The 12,231-nt window shown below is 44.3% G+C and overlaps 1 protein-coding gene across 1 annotated transcript in view; it reads right to left on the reverse strand.

The window, feature by feature from the left end:
* TFAM (transcription factor A, mitochondrial) overlaps positions 1–12,231 on the reverse strand; it is a 183,584-nt gene that overhangs the window by 19,995 nt on the left and 151,358 nt on the right. The gene's annotated exons all lie outside the window — the stretch shown is intronic.

The following is a 12,231-nucleotide window of genomic DNA, read 5'->3' on the forward strand; positions in this document are numbered from 1 at the left end:
CACTTGTGAACTTTTTGGTGCACCTCCATAGTGACCTGAGGGCGACTATTCGCATGACACAAGAGGGAAACTGCACTGCATTTTTTAAATCTGGAAGGGGGGTGCGCCAAGGGTGCATTTTGGCCCCCATGCTCTTCTCCCTATACATTGACTCATTAGGAAAGTCTCTGGAAGCGGCTTCTTCTGATGTACCGCGCATGAGTGGCTCCTTGATGCCGGTTCTATTATATGCCGACGACACGGTACTGTTGTCGAGAACCCCAAATGGCCTACAGCACCTATTAAATTCTTTCGGGGCTTTTATGCAAGACCTGGATCTATTAGTAAATATAGAGAAATCACATATAATGGCAGTGGGCAAACGAAGAACAGTATAAGAACCCTCTCCTGTAATGGCTCAGTACTCACCCAAGTCAAAGTTTTTACCTACCTAGGTGTGGTGTTTGATGAGAAAGGGTCTTGGGCACCACAAATCTCTAGCAAAGCAGCGGGCGTAAAGAGATCGGCGGCCGCCATTCTGGGTTTCGCAAAACGACTGGGTGGGAAACCAGCAGAGGCTATATTGTCCATCTATAGAGCCAAAACCCTGGCTATTGCTAGGTATGGGGCCTCGATATGGGGCACTAAAAATTTGGTTCAAATACAAAGAGAGGAAAATAGATTCTTGCGATCCCTTATGGGCCTCCCCCAATCCACTCCAGCTTTTGCAGTCCATATGGAATTGGGGATGGGGTATATTGAAGACACACTGTCCTTGGCCCCGCTCTTGTCATGGATCAGAACATGGCTCAATGCAGACTTAACTTTAAATCACAAGATCATCAGGGATTGTATGGGGCGGGACAATGTGGCTGAGATCGGGTGGTTAACATATATTAAAACAACAGCAGGATACCTGGGCCGCCCTGATTTATATACAGACCCTGAGAATCTGACGAGAGAGGACATTAGATGGGTTAAGATCCACTTTATAAAGAAAAAGGAAGCAGAAAGAGAGGCTAGCGAAATTATGAAGTCAACTGTAAGGTCCCATTACTTGACGATCACATCATTATCTATACAATCATATTTGACGATAGTCAATAAACCATTTCATCGCTGGCTCCTTACAAAATTTCGCTTTAATCAAGTTCATTTATTGTTGGGAGATTATGCTAAGTGGTGTAAACCCCATGAGAATGCTCCCTGCAAATGTGATGATTTTTCTGACCAGGACATATTACATTTTGTGTTTTTTTGCCCCTTTTTTAAGAGCGGTAGGGAAAAATGTATCAAACCAATACTAAAAGATAAAGGTTTTATGCAGGTTAAACCGGCTTTATTGTACCTTCAGCTTATGGAATCACCACTAGTAATGTATGGGTAGCTAATTTCTTGATAGTGTCTTTTCGGTCAAAACAAAAAAGACTCCGGCCATCCCCGGCTTGAAATCTTGGGAAATGAAGAATGATAAAAATAATTTTAGGTTTATAGCTTTGTAACAATTAACCTGTAGTAAATATGAATTTATGCATTTTGCAATATTTGCACATTTCTCTTTGGTCGTAAAAAAAGTTTGTAACTAGAACTGCAGTTGTTTTTAATTCATAGATTTTGTAAGATTTGCACATTTTTTTAAACTCTGTGAACTTTGATTTAAATTGGATGTATAGTTATCACGACCACTACTGTAGATGTGTACAAATGAATTCTTGTTTTTAATAATAATTTTAAAATTGCTTTTTAAACAAATTGTGGTTGTTGTGATCGAAAGTGAATGTATAGCATACTTTTATGATTTTAAACAATCGAATAAAGTGTTTTTGACTTGACTTGACTACTATTGCAAAATGGTAGAACAATACTATTCCTTTTTATTTACTATATATCTCTGCTACTGTGTCACAGTTATAGCAGCACATTTGTTTTACATGAGTAGAATGGTACAATACATTCTTATTGTAAACACGCCCGACTGTTTCTTCCTTGTATCTCTCTGAGAGCAAAACAAGTAAGCACGAGTGACTGGGTGAAAAGTAGTATATTGTTTCCACAAGTAAGAGGAATCAAGGTTAGTTGTGTTCTAAGGTTGCCAAAAACGAATCTCTCTGATAATAGGAGATTCTAGTGGCAGTGCGAGCTAGCTAATGCAAAACATAGGCTAACATATTAGGCAGGGTGTACAGAGTCAGTCTACCACCAGACCCAGAGTATATGTTATCCATAAATAGCGCAGGTCCTGCATGAAGGGTACTATAGGAACTACACTACCAATTGACTATGTCTTGCTAGATCGCCCGCATGTCGAATATATACTAAATATTACTTACAGAGGCCTAGTACTTTCAGACCAGTCCCCAGTGCACTTTAAGTAGCGGTGCTCAAGATTCAGGGTAATGGTGTCCACGTGAAGATTCCTGGTCTCCCTACTGATGGACATGATGCTCCAGCAAGAAATGGGAGAAGTGTTTTGCTCATACTTAGAACACAACACAAACACAGCAGGAACAAGGGGAGTGGGATAGAATGCCATGAAAGTGGTGATATGGAGTGGAGCACTGGCCGGGGAATACACAAGGAAAAAAGACTTTGCGACACCAATATCAAAGGCCTAAAAAGAACTAGATTAGATCTAGGCACGCCAACGCAACTGCAGCCCTGCGACAAACACATGCTTTGAGGACACTATTCACAGAAAAGAGAAAGGAAAAAGAGCCGCTGAAACACACAGAGTGTAGACAATTGTTGCATAGGAGGGAGAAAAGTCAGACTGGCACCAGCGTCCATTAGGGCCATCATGGACAAGACGGGAGTTACAGTGTTTACCCAAGGGGACGTCAATGATGCATTCTTAGCATACTAGAAGCTTACTATAAGAGACATTACACAAGTCCCGCCACCTACAAGATCGGAGCACATACGCAGTACTGCAGGTGCATACATTGGCCACTCTCACGCGTAAGCAACAACTTGATTTAGAGGGGCCCATAACAGTGCAGCAAACAAACAGGGGGTAAAAAAAAAAAACTGAACAGGGCAAAGACACCAGGTCCAGTGTGTTGCCTGCAGAATGGTATCAACATTTGCAAGTACGCTAATGGACGAACTGTTCCAGGTCTATCAGGAGGCACTGGATGTAGGGGAACTGCCCAAATCCAAGAGAGAGGTGACTATTACTATCCTCCTCAAAATGGGTAAGGTCCACATAAATGCAAATTCTACCGCCCATGGTCTCTACTGAATACAAATCATAAAATCCTAGGCAACCTACAGGCCATGCACCTCAAGAGAGTAATTAGGTCACTAGTGCACTCAACCCAAAAAGGTTTTATATCGGGTAGGTGAACAGCACTAAACATAAGGCGTCTGGTCAGTGTGCCTGGGGATATTGGGCATGGAGACCAAGAAATGTCAGTTGTGTCACTAGACACAGAAAAAGCATTTGGCACAGAAATATGGCACTACTTGTTTGAGACGCTTAGGGCAATGGGATTTGGACCATGCTGGATTGCAACGGTCTAATTTTTGTACACCAAGCCTCTGACACGGGTTTGCACAAATTACATGTTTTTGGTGGAGTGGAAGCTGGGCAGAGGCACTCGACAGGACTGCCCCCGTCGCCACTGCTGTTTGCTTTTGCCAGTGAACCCCTAGCAAGCCAGTTACGGGAGCCGCTCACTGAATGGACGATACAAATGTGGGACAGGTGGCATGTACTGTCACTCTATGCAAACGATGTCTTAGTATACCTAAACAACCCAAGAATATCCCTGAACTTCCTGCTTAGTGAGCTGGAAGCTTTCAGACTCAGAAAAAGAGACAAGGAAACCCTTAGAGTTAAAAGGGACCAAGGGTAGTAGTTAGTTTTAAAAGACAAAGGTCCCTTACAAAGTCCTGATGATGATCCCATAACCCTGTTGGGGATCGAAAATTTGTCGACACTTACATCTTAACTCTAAACTGTAATTCATTATATATGTGGAGTATAATATGTATTTCCGATTGTGACTTCTGTTAATTTACATTTTTCTACCTAAAAGTAACTTTTAAGTCACTTGCCTGTGATAAGGAAATCAGCGGATTTCCCATTACCCCGTCAAGGCCAGCTCACTCACCTTTTCATGTATTGTTGTGTTTTCATTAGTTGTGAATACATTTCTCGATACTGTCAATTAAGACACAACCAGAGCCAATCTTGATTGGGATATTTTGCCTAAATTAGATTGATTTTCTTTGTAAAGGATACTTTCCGACAGCAGTCAGGCCTCAGAGTCGACAGTTAAAGTTCACAATATTTCCTTTTGGGGGCCTAAGCGGGCTGACTACAGAACTAAATATTGTAAATATTATTTAAAATATATCAAATGGCTTTTAACTGCTTTTTTTTTTTTAAACATAGACCGGTTTCCTTAGAACAATCTTACCAGATGATGCTTTCCCTAGAAAATTAAGAAATCATTTTTCGCACTTGCACTTTTCTGAGAGTTGCTACTCGAGCCCGGAGGACGATGAACAACCCTGGACTATCTTTTGTATGGTAGTTTTGCTAATCTGTACAGCGTTTATTATGGTGTATTAAATCAATTTTGTGATATTTTTAAGGATTTTAGAACAATATGTAAAATTATGATGTGCTTTTATGAATTCTTTGAATTCGAATAAAGATTTTTGAACTGAACTGAACGGACTACAGAACTGATTCTGCTGGTAGGAATACCCTGGGAACTACCCTCATTTCGATATCTAGGGATTGAGGTATCCAATGATCACAGTCGTTGGATAGCTTTGAATCCCAAAAACCTTTGTTGGACATACAAGATAGATTGAACTAATGGATATTGCTGCCTCTATCCATGGCAGGCAGGATAGCCTTAGTAAAGATGCTGGTGCTCCCCAGATGCTGATGCATTTTTCAATGCAGGATGTTCCAGGCTCATCAAGCTCAAATCGGCACTGATCAGCTTAGTTTAAGGGAAGAAGAGGAGTACAGTAAAAATGGAAAACACTGCAAAGCACATATGAACAGGGAAGACTCAGGGTCCCAGACCTGGAAGCATATTATCAGACTTCACAACTTCAATTTATGGTGGGTAGGCATGGGACAGAAAGCGGCATTGATTGATCTCCCCTGAAGAGGGTGAAAACACAATAGGAACTCACACAGGCACTATACTGAGAGAGGGACGCACGGATCCCTAGGAAGCAAACTGTACAAATTTCCCTGCAAGAGTGGGAACTGTTTGAGGGGTCCCAGACTTTGAGCGATATTTTATTGCTGCCCAATTACAGTGGTTGGAGAGATGGGTGGGAGACCAGCAGTCTCCGGTACAAGAGGCGGACCTGCTTACGCCGGACCTGCATTTTCTATGGTGATTACTGCTGAGAATAGACAGAGCCTCAGTGGAGGACTCGAGTCTGTGTGGGTGGCACAGCGCTGTTGGAGACGCTGCCTCCGAATGACGCATACCTGGGTTCCCTACTCATCTGACCTACCCGTTAGAGTACTGAGAGGGCTCCTCGTGGTGCTCGATGGGAGGTCCTCAGTGACTGGGAGTCAGCAGAGGCGACACGACTATGGGACTTGTATAGAGACGGGGAGCTCATACCTTTCGAAGACTTAAGAGAGGGATATGATTTGCCCCACAGGCATTTCTTATTACATGCGGGGATTGTGGCAGCGCTTAGTGCGCACTGGGGAACGGGAACGACTGAGCCTCCACACCACGCAACGTGAGGCTATATGGGCTCAGCGAGGGGTAGGATTAAAGCAGTTGCATGCCTCTAAGGGGCCCTTAGCAGAGACCCCTTACAACCACAGACCGCGTTATGGGATAGATGGGCAGAGGATTCGAATATCCCCCTGGAAGGCAAACCGTGGGTGACTATATTGATGGAGGAACTCCTCCATATGCTCTGGGCATGTCCAGAATTATGGAACTATTGGACTATAGTTTCTGCTACCATTGGGGTGATAATAGAGAGACCAGTCCCATGAGCCCGGCACATTGTCTCCTGGGATTTATTCCACATATCTCTAAGACATGGGTCACTAGCAGGTTCAAAGACCTGGCCTTGGCTTTAGCTAAGCGTGAGATTACGCGTCAATGGAAGTACCCTGTGGGACCCAGAATCCCAGCCTGGAAGAGAGAATTAGAGAAGTGGGCGGGTTGGGAGGGGAGAGTACTCCTTAGAAATGCCAGACGGGGACTCTGCTCATTAGAGAGTGTCAGAGCTTGGGAGGGGCTGGTAGTTAATTTAAGAGAGCTGGAGCTTGTGTCGGAGGAGTGTTCCCCAGAGGGGGGATCCGCACAGAGGAGCCCAGAGCAACAGATCAGGGGTGGGGAGGAGGAACCACATAACTGATAACTGATCCAGAAATGCCAGATCTCAATCCTGGATTCACGAAGAAGGGTGGAAGTCAAATCAAAGTAAGCTTTATTCGAAACCACAAGTGAGTCATAAAAGCTACATATTACATCCATCACAATACTTTAAAATGACCAAAATACAGTTTAAAACAAAATACAAAATTCCTCCGTATAAAAAGCAAGAAAGCACAAGGTATTAAAAAGACTGACTTCACAGTACAATCATGTGTTTAATATTTACAACTGCTTCTTGTAGTTGATGACAGCCAACAAAAAGCGTGACATTTCTGAACAGATTAAAATGTTTGGTAGCATTTGCAGATAAATATACGCCGGGCGACACTGTCTGAAACCCAACTCTAATAACAGGGGTTTAATGAGTTTCTGTCTAAACCTTAAGAAGTGTTTACAGAAAAGCACGGTGTGCATGGTGTTCTGAGGTGAAATGTCATCACACGTGCAATTTCCCAGGTCAGGTGACCAGTTATTAGCGGTAGGAAAGCTAATTAAATGGTGGAAGATATCCAGCCGGAAACAGGTGAACGCAAACCTATGACGAGGATTATAGACATTGGATAGGTATGGTTGCATGTAAAAACTAGTCAAAATCATTCGATTCCTCAGCACGGTTGGTTTACAGATTTTGGATCAAGGGTGGGGAAGAGAAACCGCATAACGGATAACTGATCCAGAAATGACAGATCTCAATCCTGGACTCGCAAAGAAGGATGGGAGTCATGAGAACACAGCTAGAAGGAGGTAGGGGTCTCAGCAAAACTCCACTATATTCAAGATGCTGGTGTTAGTTGGAATCTGTAACTGGGGGAGGGAGGATGGGAGTTGGGGTTTCTTGAGAATTTCAGGGGGGGGTTGTTTTATCAATGTAACAGCATGGACTCAACAACAGATTGAATATGTTCAAGTTACTGTAGGGGAGTATGATACCTAATATGCAATTGAAATGTGATGCGTATCTTATGTTGTCCAAAAAAAACCAATAAAATACGTTAAATAAATACGCTCTGGGACCTCCCTGGATTTTGGAAAATAGACAAGTAACTTAATATGCAAAGCTGAGAAGCTATTGCGAGGCAGGCGATATTTATTTTGACTGACTTTTGCTCTCTTGGGCCAAGTCGCAAGACCTCTTCCAAGTTGGGGACAGACAATTTTTACACTATCGAGGGATACGTCAGGTGGCCCAAAAAACAGGGCTCACAGACTACAGAGCCATGCATCTTGGAAACCCGGACACAAACCTTGCAAGCAGATGAGGGAACAGGAGTTATAGAGTGCCTTTATCAGGAAATCCGTGCAGACACAATAAACCACTGTTGCATACAAGGAGCAAATGGGAGGTGGACAGTAGCGAGCAGTTTCAAGATGAACAATGGTAGGAGGTGCTCACACTTACCAAAACGGCATACAGTAATAGCAGATTGTGGCTGATACAATTTCATTTTGTGCACCGTACATATAACCCCAGCCTTGCCCCATAAGCTGGACAATACAAAATCACTTCAATCCCCTAAGTGCGACCAAGATGGAGCCGCATATCACCACCCGACGAGGGCATGTATACAGATCCGGAGATACTGGGAGAAGTTGGCAAGGCTAAACCTGGAACTGCCGGCAACCCCACAGTTTTTCCTACTGGGGATTAGGGTCTACCACTCCCGCACCCACAGCCAAGCGCCCTATGAAAAAAAAAGTTTTACTTTAGCCTACTGCTGGCCAGACTGCGACAGGCGATCTACTGGTTGAGTAATAGGGTTGCAAAAGTGGAGAGCTGGTTGAAAGAGGCAGCAGCAGAGTGGTGCACAACCAAAGGGGCTAGGATGAGACTGGTTCGGGCAGATCCCGAAACCTGCAGATGATCTGGACCTGTGGCCCCTTTCACCACGCCCATTGTACAAGGTTACACTTCCCTAGGCTCAGCGCCATGCATTAGATAAGCATAACTAAAGAATCTGAGTTAGCCCTGGTACCAGATGTGTGTGATCAGTTAAAGGTTGAGATATGTTACGTATAGCTCAGGTTGCTATTTTTGTACCTATTTATCAAAGACATTTGTATATCTGCATCTGAAAGTTGGGGAAGCACCGCAAATGACTGCGATGACTTGTGACTGTTGTAATGCATTGAATTGCTGTCAAATAAAAAGATATAAAATATATACAAGCATTGGCATAGCCAATAGGTCTCGCCTTTGGGACCTTATAAGTATTTAGTAAAGCAGCACAATATCCTTGGTGCAACAATATCAACTGTTGCATGGGTAAACACTTATAAGATCCCAAAGGCGAGACCTATTGGCTATGAAATGCTGGTTTTTCCTTGCTGTCGCCTGGTGCACTAGCTCACGCTCTCATGTACAGTGGCACCACGAGGATGACTTTCATCTTTTAGCCCTCGCCTAAGCAGCCCCATCTCCCATCCCAAGTAGAACATTTTGCTTCCGTCCGGGGGCTGGGTCCATGGGATGGATGATGTAAACATCACTGAACTTTTCTCGTACCCGTTGTGTGTGTGTGTGTGTGTTTAGAGAGCCAGGGGGGTGAGGGCTGCAGTGTCAGTTGACTGTCCCAGACAAACAGAGCAGCCTTTAAAATGGTTCTACTTTATTCTTACCAATCGAGATACTGCAAGAAGATGCAATAGCCTATTCTAAAGCGGTGTTTGTCATCTGGTTCTGCTGCACCTCTTAGTTTGATTTACTTTAGTACCTGCAGCACGGCAATATAATATACATTCCACTTTCTATACAACGAGTGGCATGCAGGCTCCGTGCTTCTCTCTTATGGTTCTCCGAGCGGGTTCTTTTTTGTGCTTTTTAGAACAACATAGCCGCTAATAAGTTTTTCAAGCAGCATCTGTCATTTTTTAGCACTACTTATACTGTATTTGCACGTTCAAGCCACCCTGCCAATGTGACTTAAACACGCATTTGCAATGCAATAGGTCTTGCATTAGACAGAACAACAGAAGTGAGTGGAAGGCAGAATGTCGAGAGGAGGAGAGAAAATAGAGAAATATGAGGTGTTAGTGGGAGAAGAAGGGAGGGGACAGCAAGGCAGAAAGAAGGAAAAATGGAGCACGAGGAGGCTGGAGAGAAATTGTAAAAGGGAATGAAAAGACATAAAAATAACAAGCTGCAAGTTTCCAAACATTAGAAAGAACACAAAGCAACCAGTCACATTTTGTTTAACAGTGGTAGTTGCGCTGGACAATTTTTTAACTGCGTGTACTTGAAGGTTTGCGCTTCTAAATTGGCTTGACCTAAAAAGAGGAGGAGGATGTAAAAACGCGGAGAGAGAAGAAGTGGAAGTAAATGAGGAATAGGTGGAGAAGGGGAAGCAAAGAGACATGATGAAGTGATATGCAGAAAGATGGAGCAATACAAGTGATAGTGGAGAAAGCAGGGCAGCGAGATGAAGGGGAGAAGGGAGATTAGTCCAGAGATTATTGTTAAACTGTGACATGGAGGCAAAAGCAGTTAATAAAAAGAGAGCGCATTACAGGCCACAAACAGCTTTAAATTACTCTGCGTATTGCTAGGCACGAGCAGGCAGGAGAGGTGTGTGGGGAACGAGAAGGGGTGGCGGGGTGTGAGGGAGAGGGCAGGGGAAGGAGCGGGGGAGACAGGAAGGGAAATGTATTGGTACGGAGGAGGGGGAGAATGGGGGAGGAGAAGAAAAGGCCGAGAAGTGGGGAGAGAGGGTCAGAAAATGAAGGTGCACAGCAGGGAGCTGAGAGGACGGGGGGGGGGTGGGTGGGCAGCGGAGAGAAGGCAAGTGTGTTTCCGAGTGACCCCAAACGCGACGCGTCACTTCGGGTTAGTTGCCAAGACACCGAAACCACTTTTGTGTGTATGGTGACAAATACTGAAAGGCTGTGGATGAACAACAGGCGAGGAGGCTGCACTGCCCACTCCTACCACCTCCGCAGCAAATATATCTCCTGTGTCCATCCATGTCACGGAAGGGGCTGGCCGCGCTCCAGCCATGAAATTACTGTCAGGGGCACAAAAGAAACAAGTATTTCCTAATTCTGAATAGGAACAACAAACAGGCACCCGCTGTGTTTACGGGGGTTGGTGATAGGGGAGAGGCAGATGTGTAACACATCGCTGCTTCAGAGAAGGCACGCCAGCGGCCAGTGGGAGCTAATGAGCTAACGAGACAGCCCCGTGATTGTGGTCTTTATGTAATCCAGCCAGCTAGGGTGAACATTTGTACCGTCAGGGCCTGCAGCGAGCGGCAGGGGAGTGCCTACAATTAAAGGCGGATTGCCACCCGAGTCAGCGTTTATTCGGAGCAAGCAGCAATTTTTCGAGGCAGGATAAACAAATACAGATAACTAGGCAGAACGCAAAAATGGAATCGAGTAGCAATGGAAACCGAAAAGAAAGACCAAGGCTGGAAAAATAGCTGTATGATTGCGACGGATCACAAGGAAACTCAGCAGCAAGGTCTGTTGCTAGCCACGGCATACTGATCCCACAGCGAAGAAATACACTTAAGCTCAGAGGAGGAGCACAGGGGCAAAGAATACACAAGATTCTAGCAATCTGGAAACTACCAGGAGAACAAGGAAGCAAAAGACACAAAACAGGAAAGCCTCGAACACTAGTGCACACGGGAGAGAAGAGTACACAAGGCAACAAGTAGAAACACGAGAGACGGCCTGCGGCCGTCAAAGTGAAAGTACGGCCGGCGGAGGAGAAATGCGACAAGGCGGGCAGGGGAGGGGGCGGAGCGGGGAGAGCGGCATGAGGGTGTGAAGCAGCAGGGGCCTGAGACGAGGCCGCCTTGCCTTTGATGTGGTAATGCGAGGCAAGCGGCTGGTGGCATTGTGCACGCGCTTTCACGTGCACTGGAAGAAATCGCCTGGGAATCGCCTGATCTCGATAAGCTCTGTTTAAGCCGCAATAGATCGAGCTCCCGCTCTCAATGCGCATGCGCATTGAGATAGGTCGCTCGACCTAATAAACCATACCAATGGCGACTAAATAATCAATATGAATTTTCAACTGACCCCTTACGCTAAGAGGAACATCTCAAACTGTAAATTTCAGAAAAAAACTATCACAGTGGTCATTGCCCATCCAAAAAGCAAAAGGTCCAAAATTACTAAAGGTAAACTTGAAAGATATTAAGGATTATAACATTCTTCTACTCTTGCCTTGTCAGGGCAGGGGTCAGACTGCTGAGCAGATGTGCCCGAGTGCTGGTAGAATCATCCTGATGGTCAGCTGACAACATGCTAATGATAAATAAACCAGCCGCCTCCTCTTGCACTAAATTAAATGTATGCAATTACCTTCCTAGTGATACCTCTTTGTTCACTGACCCATGCATGGATACATAACAAACCACATGATCTTATCTGACGACAATATGCTCTCAAGGGACTTAACCTTCACAGGGGAAAACCAAATAAATGGGCACATCATTATTTGCCTCCTTCTTAGACAACAACAAACTAGTTTAAAATGTAACAAATCAACTCATACCAAATAACATACCCAAAACCCAGTCCAGTTTGACTGAACAAAAAAATTGAACAACCCAAAAAAAGCAATGGATAATGGATACATGGCACAAAACCTTCATCTTAAACTAGCACTGATACCTTCAGTGATTTCCCATCCCCAATTTCTACTCACAGGATGTGTACTCAGTCAGAGTTGAATTTAATAAAGCAATAAATGATTCTCTTTGGAGAGAACTTGGCACCATCCTCTAACTAACTCTTTTACTGATCCAATCCTAGTCTCTATACATAAAGGAAAATTATATGAAAAATATGAAAATTGCCTAGTGGTTCGTGGGCTAAATTTAGTGAACTTCTTAGCTACTCAGACACAATCCTATCATTGTAA

The sequence above is a fragment of the Lissotriton helveticus genome, chromosome 5_1 (assembly GCF_964261635.1).
Source record: "Lissotriton helveticus chromosome 5_1, aLisHel1.1, whole genome shotgun sequence".
NCBI lineage: Eukaryota > Metazoa > Chordata > Amphibia > Caudata > Salamandridae > Lissotriton > Lissotriton helveticus.